Raw genomic sequence first — 12,260 nt, 5'->3', positions numbered from 1 at the left:
AAGCAGGAAACACCATCAGAGCACTCCTGACATATGGTTGTCAAGCCTCTGCTTAAAGACCTCCAAAGAAGGAGACTCCACCACACTCCTTGGCAGCAAATTCCACTGTCGAACAGGTTCAGGTTCAGCTGCCTCTGCAGGAAACTCTGAACTAAAGGATCTTTCTTTCTAATATCGCTGGCCCGTTATTTTGCAGTTACAGGCAGTGGTTTTAAAAGCAAACTTAGGGAAATCCCACTGGGTAGTTTCTCTCTCTCTCTCTCTCTCTCTCTCTCTCTCTCTCTCTCTCTCTCTTATAAAAAGCCCAGGGACTCAAGCACCACCAGTCTGCCATAGAACCATAGACTCAAAGAATCGTACAGTTGGAAGGAAACCCAAAGGTGATCTAGTCCAAACCGCTGCAATGCAGGAATCTCAGCTAAAGCAGCCATGGCAGATGGCCACCCAACCTCTGTTTACAAACCTCCAAGGAAGGAGAGTCCACCACCTCCCGAGGGAGTTTGTTCCACTGTCATAAAGCTCTCACTGTCAGAAAGTCCTTCCTGATGTTGAGTCAGAATCTCTTGTCTTGTAACTTGAAGCCATGAGTTCGAGTCCTACCCTCCAGAGCAGGAGGAAACGGGCCCGGTCCATCTTAATCACCTATTAGACCCAAGCACCTGTTAGAAAGATCTCAAGGAGGCTTCTATAGCCTGTTTTTTCTGCTCACCCTTCGCAGCAAAATGGAACCTCCAGCCACCTAAGCACTATACCTCTGAATATGAGGTAAGGGGAAGGAAGGAGAGAAGGAGAGTTTGGCACCACCTTGCAGTCTCTGCTTGTGAATCAGCCCTTGCTGGAAACATGATTCCACTTTGGATACACAGATATTTTTAAAGCAATTCCCAAGGAGAGAACTGTGAATGTAGAGGGGAATCAGTCCCTCAGAGGACCTGATCTCCCTGGTTATCAGAGGGGCGGCTGAGACGCCACCAACCTCTGCAGTAGAAAACTGAGCCTTGACAGAGAGAGAAGGAGAGAGAGATATATAAATAGATCTGATCAACATCAAGAAGAAAACAAGTTTTACAATGCCCCTTTCTCCGGGCAGACGTAACTGATTAAGTTCCTCCTTGTCTCGCTCAGTAGGGCAGGCTGCAAACCTAGACTACTTTGTGGTTTTGGGGAATGAACGGGGTATTAATCAGGAGCTAAATTAAAATGGATTCCAGGGGGTGGGGGTAGCTAGATGGTGACTACGTGCCTATGCTCCACAGAAGACAATGCCATGCAGGCCTGCAAGTGCTTTGCTCGCACACTGATGTGCCACCCGAGAAATTTTATACACCGCTTGGTTATAGGCAAATGAAAAACATACCCCAAAGCAGTTTGCAAAGGAATAGCATTATAAAATTATCAGCTGGTATGGTTAAAAGAAGCACGCGGGTGGCACTGTGGGTTAAACCACAGAGCCTAGGACTTGCTGATCAGAAGGTTGGCGGTTTGAATCCCCGTGACGGGGTGAGTTCCCGTTGCTCGGTCCCTGCTCCTGCCAACCTAGCAGTTCGAAAGCACATCAAAGTGCCAGTAGACAAATAGGTACTGCTCTGGCAGGAAGGTAAACAGCGTTTCCGTGTGCTGCTCTGGTTCGCCAGAAGCGGCTTACTCATGCTGGCCACATGACCCGGAAGCTGTACGCTGGCTCCCTCGGCCAGTAAAGCGAGATGAGCGCCGCAACCCCAGAGTCGGTCGCGACTGGACCTAATGGTCAGGGGTTCCTTTACCTTTTTACTTATGGTTGAAGGATGAAAAATAAAATCAGCAATCAACTGAAAACAGATTAAAGCCTATGTCAACACGCTGCATGATGTTTCCAGCAACTCATCATCCCTCTACTCTGTCTTTCTGTGGAAGCGCCGAGAGAGGAGGTGTCTGCCCAGTTCCTTGCTTGGAAGGCTGTGGCGTGGAATAAAATACCCTCTGCCGCTTGCGCCTGAGTGGCAGGAGGAAGCTATTTAAAAACTTGACATTCTCCACCGCCCACCCCTGTCTCTGATGAGTCCTCAGCATCTGTGAATTGTGGACTCAAGGAAGGCGAGGGGAGGGGGAGAGAATTGCTCTCTTTTGGTCCGGGTTGTCCAAGAAACAAGGAAGACTTGGCTGCAAACATGGAGAGCCGTGGCTGAAGAAAACCTTTGCACTAATTGGGAAGTATCTCAGCAACGTGCAGGGGGCCTTTCCATCAAAAAGCCCTCCAGGTCGACATTCGGACAAAAACATCCCCATTCCTCCCCAAAAATAATTGCTGATTTATTAGCACTGGTTAAAAAGGCCCCTTCCGAGCCAATGGATGTTAGCATTCTGTTCCATATCCTGGTCCAAAGTGTGGTTTTGAATTATTATTACAGTGGTACCTCGGTTTACGAACTTAATCCGTTCCGGAAGTCCGTTCTTAAACCAAGAAGCGAAGCGCTTTCCCGAATGAGGCCTCCCACCGCAAGTGTCCTTCCACCGTTCGGATTCTGTTCTTAGACCGAGATAAAGTTTGCAAACCGGGACACTACTTCCGGTTTTGTGGAGTTCATAAACCGAATCATTCGCAAACAGGGCTGTTCTTAAACCGAGGTACCACTGTATAGAGTGACTGGGGGAACCCACAGGGTGGTTCAGAATATAAAAATATAAAATATAAAAACACAAGAACACATACCATTGCAACAAACAAAAACCGAATCCAGAACAATCTCTTTTAAGGGTCCAGCTAGATATACAGTGGTACCTCGGGTTAAGAACTTAATTCGATCCGGAGGTCTGTTCTTAACCTGAAACTGTACTTAACCTGAAGCACCACTTCAGTGGGGCCTCCCACTGACACTGTGCTGCTGCTGCACGATTTCTGTTCTCATCCTGAAGCAAAGTTCTTAACCTGAGGTAATATTTCTGGGTTAGCGGAATCTGTAACCTGAAGCGTATGTAACCTGAAGCGTATGTAACCCGAGGTACCACTGTATATGAATATTTATTTTAAGAAGTAGTAATTAGGAGGGGGCAAAGGGAATCAGGAGAGTGCATTGTTAAACTATGGAACTCACTTCTGCAGGAAGCAATCTTGGCCACCAGCTTAAAAAGGTAAAGGTACCCCTGCCCATACGGGCCAGTCTTGACAGACTCTGGGGTTGTGTGCCCATCTCACTCAAGAGGCCAGGGGCCAGCGCTGTCCGGAGACACTTCCGGGTCACGTGGCCAGCGTGAGATCGCTGCTCTAGCGAGCCAGAGCCGCACACGGAAACGCCGTTTACCTTCCCGCTAGAAAGCGGTCCCTATTTATCTCCTTGCACCCGGAGGTGCTTTCAAACTGCTAGGTTGGCAGGCGCTGGGACCGAGCAGCGGGAGCGCACCCCGCTGCAGGGATTTGAACCGCCGACCTTTCGATCGGCAAGTCCTAGGCGCTGAGGCTTTAACCCACAGCGCCACCTGCGTCCGGCCACCAGCTTAGATGGCTTTAAAAGAGGATTGGACAAATTCATGGAACCTGCTGGTGAAGAAAGGCAGGTAAGAAGTTCATATCATCATCATTAACCACAAGAAGGGAGGGCAGGAGCCTTGAAGATAACCATCCACAGGGAACAGGTACAAACATTGGTCAACTTGGTCTCAGCCTCAATGATGAGACGGACTGCATAGCTATCTTTTTAATCCTTTCTTATTGCTATTTTTCAGCAGCCCAGGACCCACAGCCTCTTGCATGCTATTTGAACAGAGATTTTTCACAACGAAACATCCCCTTCAACTTCAGCTTTGGAGACCCTATGGCAGGAAGCATAACACAAAAACAACAAACAAATTACTATTTGTTACTCAAATCCACAAGTTGGCACTTACCTCTGGGGCTAACCTTTCATTTCCTCAGATGCTGGTGCACATTATAAAGTTCCACCCATGCTCCGGCAAAAGTGTCCTCATGTTTTTGTTCTTTTTGCTCATTTCAATTTTGCTGTTATTTTCCCTAGAAGAGTGATTATCCCTGAAAACCTGGGTGAATAAAAAAGACTACATCCGACACCAGAAGACCAACCATGTCGGAGACTGAAATATACTCGGAGTCGAGAGTGGATTCCATGCTCTTTATTCAGCTCATAGTGGTGAGGAGGAATGGAAGTTCCCCCAGAATGTCTGCTTTATATACATTATTTACACAATGGGCCCCACGTGATTGGCTATTTCTCCTGTAGGCCAATCAGGCTGCAGATTCACTTCCACCTGGAGCTGGATTGGGTGGCTCCTGTGAACCAATCAGACTGCTGCATTCTGGACCCTATTGTTCTAGGACCAATCAGACTGCTGCATTCTGAATCCTATTGTTCTAGGGCCAATCAGACTGCTGCATTCTGGATCCTATTGTTCTAGGACCAATCAGACTGCTGCATTCTGGACCCTATTGTTCTAGGACCAATCAGACTGCTGCATTCTGGATCCTATTGTTCTAGAACCAATCAGACTGCTGCATTCTGGACCCTATTGTTCTAGGACCAATCAGACTGCTGCATTCTGAATCCTATTGTTCTAGGACCAATCAGACTGCTGCATTCTGGATCCTATTGTTCTAGGACCAATCAGACTGCTGCATTCTGGATCCTATTGTTCTAGGACCAATCAGACTGCTGCATTCTGGACCCTATTGTTCTAGGACCAATCAGACTGCTGCATTCTGGATCCTATTGTTCTAGGACCAATCAGACTGCTGCATTCTGGATCCTATTGTTCTAGGACCAATCAGACTGCTGCATTCTGGATCCTATTGTTCTAGAACCAATCAGACTGCTGCATTCTGGACCCTATTGTTCTAGGACCAATCAGACTGCTGCATTCTGGATCCTATTGTTCTAGGACCAATCAGACTGCTGCATTCTGGATCCTATTGTTCTAGGACCAATCAGACTGCTGCATTCGGGATCCTATTGTTCTAGGACCAATCAGACTGCTGCATTCTGGATCCTATTGTTCTAGGACCAATCAGACTGCTGCATTCTGGATCCTATTGTTCTAGGACCAATCAGACTGCTGCATTCGGGATCCTATTGTTCTAGAACCAATCAGACTGCTGCATTCTGGACCCTATTGTTCTAGGACCAATCAGACTGCTGCATTCTGAATCCTATTGTTCCAGGACCAAACAGACTGCTGCATTTTGGATCCCATTCAACTCAGTACATAACGGAGAGAGATGCACCTCTAAAGGAGGAGGGTCACAGAGAAGACGATCCTTTGGGCTCCCTCCCCGCAAATCCTCGCAGGGACCTCACCGTGTGCATTTTTCAGAGCCACGAACAGTATCACAAAATTCAGATAAAGCACGAACTCTGAAGGATAATTCTTTTCCAGCCGGTCTATTAGGCTGGGTGGTGTAAAAAAAAAAAAAGTTTTTAAAAGTAGGTTTTGCTTCAGTAGGTAGATCAGATGTTAACCAGAGTAAGGCAAGATTCCCTGGGAGTGACAACAGGCCCAGCCAATCAGGACACTTTATCCTACCCGCCAGTCACAGGAGCTGATGTCACACAACCTTCTTCAATCTTTGACCATGCTGAGGTTAGCTTAGGTCCTTGTGTGCAGAAAGACAATTTGTTTTATTGTTTATTTATTTCATTTCATTTTGTGCAATTTATATTCAGCTTGATTTTAACAAACAAACAAACAAAATAGCAGACTACATGAAAGATGAAACAATAAAATTATCACTAAGAAGAATTAGCAACAATGATTGAATACATTTGAAAGGTTAAAACAGCAATAGACTAAAAACAGATTGAAACTCTCAAGTCTCAGCTAGAGCCAGGGCCTTTTCAGCACTGGCCCCGACTTCGTGGAACGCTCTGTCACAAGAGACCAGGGCCCTGTGGGATGTAACATCTTTCCGCAGGGCCTGCAAGATGGAGCTGTTCTGCCTGCCTTTGGCTTGGACTCAGTCTGACCCCTTATACAGGATTTGGTATATAAATTTTCCCTTGGCTTTTTTTGCTGGCCCAGGTGAATATCTGATGTTTACTCCCTTTATGGTATTGATTTATAGGCTACTACTAGAATGAGGGAAGTGAGAGCTGGACCATAAAGAAGGCTGATCACGGAAGAATGGATGCTTTTGAATCCTGGTGCTGGAGGAGACTCTTGAGAGTCCCATGGACTGCAAGAAGATCAGACCTCTCCATTCTGAAGGAAATCAGCCCTGAGTGCTCCCTGGAAGGACAGATCCTGATGCTGAGGCTCCAAGACTTTGGCCACCTCATGAGAAGAGAAGACTCCCTGGAAAAGACCCTGATGCTGGGAAAGATGGAGGGCCCAAGGAGAAGGGGATGAGAGAGGGCGAGATGGTGGGACAGTGTTCTTGAAGCTACCAGCATGAGTTTGACCAAACTGCGGGAGGCAGTGGAAGACAGGAGTGCCTGGTGTGCTCTGGTCCAGGGGGTCACGAAGAGGCGGACATGACTAAATGACTCAACAACAACAACACTAGAATGAGACTGCATTTTAAGTTGTATTTTAAACCGTATTTTAAGCCATATTTTAAGCAACTGTTTTTTCTTTCTTTCTGTTACGTTTTATTATAATTTATATTTGGTGTTAGCCGCCCTGAGCCCGGCCCTGGCCAGGGAGGGCAGGGTATAAATAAAATTATTATTATTATTATTATTATTATTATTATTATTATTAAACTCAACTTTCTTAAGTCCCTGGACAGGCTTGTCTAAACAAAGATGTTTTGAGCATGCACGGGACAGAGCACAGTGAAGCTGCCTGGTTGATGGGAGTCCCACAGTTCTTTAAAATGTGCTATGGGTATGGGCACATGTATGGGTGCCCATTCCACCGATCAAAGCAGAATTGCAATCCTTATATGACGCGAGAGCTATTCAGTGAGGCCTGAGCCTCTCCGCCTGGCTGTGGGGTTTGGGGATCCCCCTGACAGCTGAGGGCAGAGATGTGCTGGCCACAAACATCTGAGCAGGAGGATTTAGAGCTCTGGGACTCTGGGGACCCACAATATTCAGGTGGCTCCAGCAGCTATGTCTGGAGAATGTGTGTAGGTGGTCTCAAAATGCAGTGACTCATTTGCCGTTGCCGTTTTTAAGTCCGGGGGAAGCAGACAAAAGCAGGGCGGCAAGTTGGGAGGGTGTTATGGCAGCCCAACTGTTCCCACGCAGTGCTGTCCCCATCTTTGCGGTGAATATTTCCTGGAAGGGGAATCCGGGTGATTGAAAATATCCCCCCCCCCCCAATGCTCAGTGCATTCGATTCTCTAGTTGTGCTAGAGAAAGAGGAGAGAGAGGTGACAGAACTGGACCAGAGAAGAGTGTGCATAAAAAGAGGCAGCGGTGGTGTAGTGGTTAGAGCATCGCACCAGGAGCTGGGAGAGGCCACAGTTTGACTCTCCCCACTCGGCCACAGCTGAGCTCACTGGGTGACCTTGGGTGGCATGCGCAGCCCTCACAGCCTAACCTACCTGGCAGAGTTGTTGTGTAGGGGATTTTAAATGGGGAGCTCCTTTGGGACGTGGGTGGCACCGTGGGTTAAACCACAGAGCCTAGGACTTGCCAATCAGAAGGTCAGCCGTTCGAATCCCCGCGACAGGGTGAGCTCCCGTTGCTCGGTCCCTGCTCCTGCCAACCTAGCAGTTCAAAAGCACGTCAAAGTGCAAGTAGATAAATAGGTACCGCTCTGGCGGGAAGGTAAACGGTGTTTCTGTGTGCTGCTCTGGTTCACCAGAAGTGGCTTAGTCATGCTGGCCACATGACCCGGAAGTTGTACGCTGGCTCCCTCGGTCAATAAAGTGAGATGAGCGCCGCAACCCCAGAGTCGGTCACGACTGGACCTAATGGTCAGGGGTTCCTTTACCTTACCTTTGGGGGGAAAGGTGGAATAGAAACATGATATAAACCAATGTCAATTCACAGTAAATGGTTAGAAAAATTGAACTGTAGACCTGGCAGGGATCCTGAGGATCTTCTAGGACCAACCCGCTGCAATGCAAGCATCTCGACTACATCACACATGACAGAGGGAAGTCCAATCTCTGATTAATGGCTGGTTCCCATCCTAGCTGCCAGGAGTAAAGGGATGATAATTTCTTTACCATTCTCCAAGGCTGCCTGTTTTAATATCACCGAACAGAACAGCTCATAGATCAAGCGTCAAATTATATATCTCACTGTGTTCCTTTGAAAACAAAACTAGAAAAACTGAACTGTTCCTGCTCTGGGCTTCTGTGTCCTGTTGGTGACACCACACGCCATGCATCAAAGATCTGCAGCAGAATCAGGCCCACAGGGATGCCGAGAACAGATTCAAGTCCCAGTGGAGAAAGCAGGGTCTTCCCCCAGCAAGCACGGAGCAGCTAAAATTATTTACTCAGGATTTAAAATAGATGTGTGATCTCACTTTTATGTTAATGAGAAATATGGTAATGTTAGGTCCTTTTAGAGAAGGTTAAGATCCTAATGGCTAATTTTGATAATATAAGCAGCCCCACGATGGCTACTGAACTAAGCATACATTTTGGTGAACTAAAACCAGTGTACTGGAAGAAGCAAAGATCCCCAGTGTCGAAGCAATGATTCTTCAACATCAACTTCGTTGGACTGGTCATGTTGTGCAGATGCCTGATGATCGTCTTCCAAAGCAACTACTCTGTTCCGAATGTAAAAATGGAAAGCGTAAAGCTGGTGGTCAACAAAAGAGGTTTAAAGACTCTCTCAAGGCAAACTCCCCCCAAAAATTAGTATATACACCAACAACTGGGAAACACTGGCCTGCGAGCGCTTCAGTTGGAGAACAGCCTTGACCAAAGGTGTCCTGGGCTTTGAAGACACTCAAACTCAGGACGCAAGGGAGAAACATGCTAAGAGGAAGGCACACTTGGCAAATCCACAACGTGATTGACTCCCCCCACCCCGGAAACCAATGTCCCCACTGTGGAAGGATGTGTGGATCCAGATTTGGTCTCCCCAGTCACTTATGGACTCACTGTTAAAAACAGTTTTCATGGAAGACAATCTTACTTGGCTATGAGGGATCACGAAAGAAGAAGAGGACATTTTGAATGTTGAACTTGTCTGTGTAACACAAAGGAATGGGCACCGCACAACCACTGGGGAAACCCAGCCAGATGGGCAGGGTATAAATAATAAATTATTATTATTATTATTATTATTATTATTATTATTATTAGTTGTTGTTGTTTTCGCACGGTGTTCACAATTGCAGCTATGAATCAAAAGAGGAGATGGCAGTGTCTCAGAAGACTGCCTTATTCAACCTGTGCCCACCTTGACCACTTCAACTGGCAGAATTGCCACTGCTACAGGTGCCACACAGGGTACTCATTCTACATTTCATAGAATCATAAAACTGTAGAGTTGGAAGGGACCCTGAGGGTCATCTAGTCCAACCCCCTGCAATGCAGGAATCTTTTGCCCAACCTGGATTTCGAAAACACAGCCCTGAGCTTAAGAGTCTCATGCTCTACTGGCTGAGCTAATGTGTAAGAAACCAATCTTCCAGTGCGGCAGCACCTGCACTTTGGAACTCCCTGCCTCTTGATATCAGTCAAGCACTTTCCATGTATTCTTTGCAGCACCCGCTAAAATAATTCCTTTCTGCCCCGTTCAGGTACTTTGAAAATGGACGTGAATTTCAACCTGTATTACTATGTTTACTTCTTGTATGCTTTAAACTATTCTTGTATGTTTTTTCTCAGTTTTCCCATTTTATATTGTTGTAAAGCACTTTGAGGTGCTGGTTATTTTTACAACCAAACAGTGCATAACTTTTATGAAATAGCTTTTGCATGGAGTCAGAAACACTGGGTGGAATTTGCTGACTTTTACAATGGAGAAGTAATTGTAGAACTAAGAAAGATGAAAACATACGTAATAGAATCATAGAATCATAGAATCATAGAGTTGGAAGAGACCACAAGGGCCAGCGAGTCCAACCCCCTGCCAAGCAGGAAACACCATCAGAGCACTCCTGACATATGGTTGTCAAGCCTCTGCTTAAAGACCTCCAAAGAAGGAGACTCCACCACACTCCTTGGCAGCAAATTCCACTGTCGAACAGCTCTTACTGTCAGGAAGTTCTTCCTAATGTTTAGGTGGAATCTTCTTTCTTGTAGTTTGGATCCATTGCTCCATGTCCGCTTCTCTGGAGCAGCAGAAAACAACCTTTCTCCCTCCTCTATGTGACATCCTTTTATATATTTGAACATGGCTATCATATCACCCCTTAACCTCCTCTTCTCCAGGCTAAACATGCCCAGCTCCCTTAGCCGTTCCTCATAAGGCATCGTTTCCAGGCCTTTGACCATTTTGGTTGCCCTCCTCTGGACACGTTCCAGTTTGTCAGTGTCCTTCTTGAACTGTGGTGCCCAGAACTGGACACAGTACTCCAGGTGAGGTCTGACCAGAGCAGAATACAGTGGCACGATTACTTCCCTTGATCTAGATGCTATACTCCTATTGATGCAGCCCAGAATTGCATTGGCTTTTTATAATTATAATATAATTGGGGCCCGGGGCCCCTTCCAGGCTGGACCCCCCAGCTTCCCCCTACCCCGCCCTCATCAGTCCTGAGGCCCAATGGCCCATTTAGTCCAGAATCCTAATGACTGGCAGAATCCGAGACCAGGGAGAAGAGTCGGTGGAAGAAGATTGGAAAAAGTTTAAAGACTATTTACAGAAATATTGCAAAATTAATGAATGTTAGAAAAATGTGGGAATGAAGTTATATGGCTTTAGTAGAAATGCTATAAGGAATTAAGTATAAATAGATTATTAGAGTATTAAAAGAAAAAATAAGGTTAGAATATGTTAAGATAATTATAGGATAGAAAACAGAGGAAGATGGAAAGGAATTGCTGAAACAATTAACAGAAGTGGAATACAAAAAGGGAGGTGTGAGGAGGTCGTTGAAATAAGTGAATGAAGGATAGGATGATGAAACTGTATGATGTGTTTTAAACTGTTTTTATTTTGTTGAGTTAGTTTAATGTGTTAGTGTTGTGTGGTGTTTTTGTATTGTATTGTATTGTCTATTTTGTTTTGTAATGTTTAAATTGTTGGAAAAGTAATAAATATTATTTAAAAAAACCCAAACAGAATCCTGACCTCAGTGGCTTGCCAGATGCTCCCAGTGGGAAACCCCCATAGAATCAGGAGTCCAGGTCGCATCAAGCATGGCTATGTCTCCTGCTTGAGATTTTTTTCCCCTTTTTTCTTTACCTGGGGGGGCATGTTTGCACCCCTGATGAATGATGGGCTACAGCCAGAAGCTTTATAAGATTTTAACTGAAGCGAATGCGATTACTGACACCTTCTTAAAACGTTGGGGTAGATGGACAAAATAGAGGTTCGGATTAATCACGGGTGGTACAAAGGAGAGGAAGTTCAGCCGTTGAAGAGGCAGGTGTGAACCATCTTATACAAGACCAGCAGAACCAGTACTGGGTGTTGAGATCGCAAGGAGATAGAGCAAAAGCAAGAGTACAAAACAGCTACGGCAGCAAATCAATTAGTTCCAAAAACACTTGTGAAATAAGATGCAAACGAGGACGGGATCGAGCGTCACGGCCACTCCTTAGGTCTTTAAGTCTCTTCAGCCAAAAATACTCTGCAAAGCAATTGACGGCAGGCCTTAGATAGTAACACACACTTGGCCTTAAACTGAACGGGATTGTTTTAGGCTGTTTCGGCAAAATATCAAAAGCTGCTTGGTGTTCTTATTGCCTTTAGGGCTGCAGTTCTGTTCAGTGGTTGGCTAAGAGCCCGGGGATTGGTAGTGGGACAACAATGAGCGGTCGCAGGCAGAAGAGGAGGCGACAGAGGTTGAAGAGGTAACAGGGTTTAGTGAGCGGGGAGAGTCTGTGGCAGAGAGAAGTGCGGAAGCAAGAGCTGGAGCTGATGCAGGAGAGGTGGGTGGCCAAGAGGCAGAGATCAGTCAAGCTGGTGAGGGAGCCAGGGGGTCTTCTGTCCTTCTGCCACCAGCAACCCCTCCCCGCTGGCCTTCCAGAACCAGAAGAGATATGAAGAGGGTGGAGCAAAGACAGACAAGGAGACAGCGTCTCAGATTGCTTGAGGAAGACCTTGGGGAGGAGGAAATTGATGCAGCTGTAGGAAGGTGGGGACCTTTGGTCTCCACAACTGCCTCAAAGGGGCAAGACCTACTGTGAAGGTTGTTGTGACTCCTGGCCAGACCTTGTTTCTGCTGATAAAGAGTTCCTGTACTCTATGTGA

The sequence above is a fragment of the Podarcis gaigeae genome (genome assembly GCF_964106915.1).
Source record: "Podarcis gaigeae genome assembly, chromosome: 5".
Classification (NCBI taxonomy): domain Eukaryota; kingdom Metazoa; phylum Chordata; class Lepidosauria; order Squamata; family Lacertidae; genus Podarcis; species Podarcis gaigeae.
Note: the sequence above shows the minus strand (reverse complement) of the source record.